The sequence below is a fragment of the Symphalangus syndactylus genome, chromosome 14 (genome assembly GCF_028878055.3).
Source record: "Symphalangus syndactylus isolate Jambi chromosome 14, NHGRI_mSymSyn1-v2.1_pri, whole genome shotgun sequence".
Taxonomy (NCBI): Eukaryota; Metazoa; Chordata; class Mammalia; order Primates; family Hylobatidae; genus Symphalangus; species Symphalangus syndactylus.
Window position 1 is genome coordinate 43,994,839 of NC_072436.2, and position 6,484 is coordinate 44,001,322.

Consider the following 6,484-nt stretch of genomic DNA (forward strand, 5'->3'; position numbering starts at 1 on the left):
CATTCTGAAAGAAATTATAGAGAACTGATATAATTTATATCTTAAACATTTGGTTCATTTACCAGTGAATTCATCTAGGCCTGATGATTCTTATTATGAAATATTATTAATTCAATTTTTAATAGATACAGGCCTATTCAGATTGTCTCCTTGTGTGAGTTTTGTCAGATTGTGTCTTTCAAGAAATTGGTCCATTTTATCTAGCTTATCAAATGTATGGTCATATAGTTATTTATAGCATTCCTTCATGATCATATTATGTCCATGGGATCTGTAGGGTTGCCCACTCTTCCGTTTCTGATATTAGTAATTTGTGTCCTTTCCTATTTTTGTTAGTTAACCTGCTTAGAGGCTTATTAATTTTATTGACCTTTTAAAGGAACCAGCTCTAATTTTGTTGATTTTTTCTATTGATTTCCTATTTTCGATTTTATTGTTTTTTGCTCTAACCTTCATTATTTCTTTTCTTCTACTTACTTTTTGGATTAAAATTTTTAACTTTTTCCATTTCCTAAGGTGAATGCTTAAATAATTAATTTTAATGTTTTTAAATTTTCTAATACATGTGTTCAATTCTATAAATTTCTTTCTAAGCACTTCTTTTGCAACACCCCACAAATACTGTTATGCTTTTATTTTTATTTTGTTGAAAATATTTTCAAATCTCTCTTGAAATTTTTTCCTTAACACATGTGTTACTTAGAAGTGTGTTGTTTAATCTCCAACATTCATATTTTATTCAGATTTTCTTAGTTTTTATGTAACATGTTTTTGTGTGTGTGTGTACCAGGATCCCACTCAGGATAATAACAGTGAGTCATCATATCACCTTAGTTTCTTCTATACTATGAGGTGAATCAGATTTCCTTGTTTGTAATTTTAAATTATTTTGGATAGACATTAGTTGTACATTAAGAGTAATGGTCAGATATTTTGTTGGCTCTACCTGAATTTTTGTGTGTTTAATATTTTTCTCATGGTTAGGCTGCGGTCATGGGTTTTGGGGAAGAGAAATGGCTTACCACAGAGGTAAAATACCATTCTTATTACAACATAGTAAGGGCACATGCCATCATATGATAAATTATATGACTTATCACTGTTAACATTGACCTTGACCACCTGGCTGAAGTGGCATTTTTCAGGCTTTTCTACTGTAAAATTATTTTCCCCACTCTTCTTTCCACACTGTGCTCTTTGGAAGGAAGTCACTATTTGCAGCCAACATTAGGGGGTGAAGGATCATGTTCCACCTTCTTGGGGTGGGTTATTTATATACATTATTTGAAATTCTTTTGTATAGATACTTTGTCTGTTCTTTCTTATTTGTTTATGTATTCACTCACTTACTAATATTGGTTTTGTCTCATGGATATTTATTTTATACTCTGAGTTATAATCCAATACTACGTCATTTATTTTGTTAACTAATTATTCCAGCTCAGGAATTAAGAGATTTTCCAGTGGCTATTTGTGTCCCTTTCACCATTGTTGTGGATTTTTTTTTTTGTTTAATTTTATCATTTTCTTACCTCCTACCAGCACAAAATGTTCTAAGCTCATCTTGTAAATTTCCTGCCCCTGTTGTAGAGTAAGCCACTTTGCCAAGAAATCCTATTTCCTTTTTTGGAGAATAGGAGTAAGAAGTAAGACATGGGTTTTGGGTATTCTCATTGTTAGTGGGATATCATTGCTTCTAGTTCCTCTCAGATAAAAAAGTTTGGAAATATGTGTGAATAATAACTACTATTTACACACACACACACACATATAGATACATTGTTAAGTCAACGGCTACTTCTTTAACTAATGAAATCCCCCAACACATACATATACACTCACATACACAAGTGCACATTTGAAAAAATATTTAAGTGTACTATAGGTCACAAACTTAAATACATATGCGGTTCAGACAGACAACCTAATAAGTGAGATGGAAATGGTAAAACAATTGCCCCCTTTCTGCCTGTCTTTTAATATATGTGTGTATGTGTATACATGAAAAGATAGGGAGAATATACACACACACACACATATATATATATATATATATATATATATCCATCTATACCTATGTTAAGCCAAAAATGAGTTCATACTGTTGTCTACAACTCTAATCCAGTATTATATGAATTATTCTAGACTGCTCTCCTTGCTCATCCATAACTCCCTACTCTAACAGTGAGAAACCTGGCTTCTACCATGTGCCATCTATTTACTTAATTATTCAATTTCAATATATTTGTATAGTGGTTTCAGGATTTAAACCTCATATTTTTAAGATGAAATCTTTTTATCCAAAGTCATTCCTGATTTCTGGATGTTTTTCTTTGTACTACAGGTAAAGGGCTCTGTACTAAGTTCTCATAAGAAACATTTTATTCACTTAAGGACATTAAAATCCAATTAAGATAAATATTTGAGAGTAAACCTTGTTTTTTTCCTCCTATTCGGATGAATTATTATTAGTATTTGTTACTTAAAAGTGAAGAGGTAATTAGAGAAAAATATGTAAATAACTTTTTTATCCATCAATCTTGTGGTCAGGAACAAATAATGCTTCAGTTTACTGTTAGGTGAAATTTAACATTGCAATGAAGAGGCTCAGCTTTAATCCACCAGACATGAAGACTTTCTCCATAACTATGGAAGACAGTTTATTTTATTCTCAGCCTTATAAATGATTCTCAATATCATCTAATAGATATCCCATCTTCAGATATTATTTAGGGTTATTATCTTTAAAATTATATAATCCTAAACTTTCAGAGCACGAGAATAATAAAAACTGAAGCTAAGTGTATACCTAAATTTTCTTTATTTTTCTATCAATTATCTTGATGTTTTAAAGATAAGTCTATAAGCATTAACACTACATTTAATTTAATTTTATAGAAATACTGTAAATGTGAATCAAATGGGCCATCTGGTAAGTCTTCTCTAATCCAAAGCAGTAGAGACATTAATCACTCCTTAGTCACAGTGAGAATCATCTGTACTGGTCATCATGTGCTGCATACTGTAAGTGATGATTGTGATCTGTCTAGTTTGTTCATGTAGAATGTAAATACATTCTATTAGTAAATGTTTTTGACATTAAACACCTCTGCTCAGTAAGGAAGAAAATGGAAATAGATCTTATATTTAACATTATTTAACTAGTGTTTCAAAACCTTAATAGATGTAGATATACAGGAGATATTTGAAATAAAAATTAAAAGAAATTAATACTAAAACCATTTACACTGTGAATTAACTCCTTAAAATCAATTTACTACAAGATTTTCAAATTTTATTAAAGACAAACATTCTATCTATTCTCCTAATGCAAAATAGTTTTAGAGATATCCTACATTAATAAACATAAATTTATTTCATGTGCAACGGATTCAACTTTGATCCAAATAGTAAAGCTATTTGACCTAGAGTTTTTATTTATTTATTTTCAGTTATTTTAATCTTTCTAGTCAGATTGATTTCTTTCAGCTGCAATAAGTCTATAATTAATGGCTTCTTGATGGTCATACAGATCCAAATATGTTTGTATAATTTTAGTTATAGATGTCTTAGGCAAATGTATAATCTTTTGTTGAACCTGGTAAGATAATCCCATCAATATTTCAACAAAATATATACTGAGTGGTTATATATCCCAGGCCTACATAAGTAATCATTTTCTGTATTTGTTTTGCATTTGCCATGAAAGTTGAATAATAAAAGTAAAACTTTATTTAATGATATATGTAATTACACAATTGTGGTCCTCTGGGAATAAGTACTTTTTCATTTTGTGCTGGTATTATGAGTAAGCAAAATGAAATAAACATTATTGTTTTTGTTACTATTTTCTTGCTGAACCAGAACACCTTACACCTTTATATATTGCAATATATACATATTTATTGTATATATATATATATATATATATATATATATATATATGCAGCCACATTAACTTCTTAATTCTTGGTTGAATACTTTTAACTGCAGTCTTTTAATTTACCTACTTAAGAAAGTACTTAAAAGTAAACACAGCAGTATTATAGAAAAAACAGTCTTTTATTTTGAAAAAATAAATAATTCAGTAACTCTGTCACTTAGTATGTGTTGCTGGGCTGCGACCAAGGCAGTGTGAGCCTCAATTTTGGCCCATTTGTCTGTTCTCTTTTCTCCACCTCTCTAAGGTAGCCCATTATATCTTGGGAATATAATCCCGGGTGGAAGGATATAATTTTATTTTTATCTTAATAATTTATGCTAATTATATGAGTAAATCTCTATTACAAATTAGAAAAATTCACTATGATTTATCCTTGTTAGTATTGTTGGTAATGTACTTTCAGTGAGCCTTTGAATCCTATTTACTGGGTCCTCTGGCATTACCCAGATTTGAGATTGCTCTCTTGGCAGTAAAGTGATGTTCCATGAGACAGATTCCATCAGCAGATCTGTTTTCTTTGAGTAACCGAGTTTTGGCATATATAAACATCTTAAAGTCAGATTTAACACAATCATTCAGATTTCTCATGAAAGTTGAAAAGCTGGCCTATATGTTCATTGGTTTCCACAAGAGAATAATTGGAGGGGTTGAATAATCACTTGCTCCCTTTCAATGTGGAACCATAGACCTTATCACCTGTTCTTATTTTCCTGAGACTGAGGGCAAGTATCACTGTCACTTTGCATTTACCTCAGATCTTTTTTACTTTGCTTTTCTTAAAGTAAGCGTTTGGAGAAAAGGAAAATTTTAATTGAATTAGTGTCTTATTCAAAAGTGGGAAAATAAAAGATGAATAGACAGGGGCAATTGTTTTACCATTCCCATCTCACTTACTATTTTATCTGCCTGAACCCCGTACATGTTTAAGTTTGTGATCTCCAGTACACTTAACTATTTTTTGAAACAAATATGCACTTGTGTATGTATGTGTATGTGTTGGGGGATTTCATTAGTTAAATTCAGAGAAGTGATCATTGATTTAACAAGGGGTAATGACTGCGTAACACTGTGTTAGGAACTGAAGATAGAGAAATTAAGGAGACATGATATTGTTATTATGGGGTACATGGTCTAGGTAACTATAACGGAAGTCCCTAATAATTGTTTTCTAGTTCATTTTACATTTTTAAAAACATAGTTGTTTTTATTGTGTGCATCATGATAATCCCTTTAATCCGAGCTGACTTCCCCATCTCATTAATTGTTAGTACAAAGATATACTAACTTTTTGATGTGGGCAAAAATTAAAACTTACAAATTCAAAAGTTTTAAGTCTAAGAAACAAATTTTCCAGTACTTTTATGTTTTCATTGATGAAGCATTAGGAACATATGCAGTGCTTTTTAATACTGTACATTAAAAAAATACCTTGATCACTGATGTGTTAAAGAGGATAAGATTATTTCTGTTTATGAAAAGGTAATTCTTGGTAAGAATTATACGGTTATACCTAGAGAAAAAGAAAAATTTTATCCAAGAAAAGTAGATCTACTTCATTGTAGTTACTTCAATGTCACTCATAGTCCATAAGTTTTATCATTGATAGATTTACAATACTGTTTGAAAGAGAAAATAAAAAAGATATGCAAACATCTATCATTTCAGGCAGGTTTTACCATCACTAACTTTTCAACAGTTTCATTATACACACTGGAGATTCACAAAATGATGGGTTTCTATTTCTTAATCCATCCACCTGAAAGAGCACACGGGAGAGAAGTCAATTCATAAGTCACAATGGCAGCAGCTCTAGCTGTGGCTGTTACAATTTAAAGCCAGAAGTGATTGCTCTGTTGAGAGCTGGTAATCCTCAAGGTGAGTGTGGATTGGTTGATGTGCTATTAAAGATGAGGCCAGAGACTCTCCATTATGAAAAAAAGAGAATGGAGCTAGAGGAAAATTCTGTGGCTTAATTTGGAGGCTGTTAGGTAACAATAATGGAAGTTAGAAAAAGAAATTCTTAGGAAAGTTATCAGAAATTTGCCTTCTCTATAACACAGCTGTATTATTCTCTTTTATTCTTTTCTCTTAAAGCTACTCTTGCTTGAAAATGATCAAAGAAAAACAACTGTGATAATTTAGGATCATATGAAAAAAGCAAACATTTAATCAGATGTCCTTTGTGCCTCTGGAATTGAAATGAGTCCTGTGATTCAAGCTTTTTACTGCTTTAGAAGCCTTTTTCTCTTTATAATGCAAAATATGTTAATACTTTTTAAGATAATATGTCTGAAATATCATCTCTTGTGTCAAAATTGGTAAATATTAAGAATCTTGTAAGATCTCATAATTTAGTGTATAAAACATATCCCCTGTATTGCCTCTAACTACACTGGAAAATGATTTCTTTGTACTGCTTTAAGAAAATGATCTTTGTAAGTTATTTGCTTTATATTTCACTCATCTATAAATTATCTTCATTTAATAGTAACATTAATAAAGTTATTATAGTTATGGGTAATGAGCTAAAAGTATCACTTG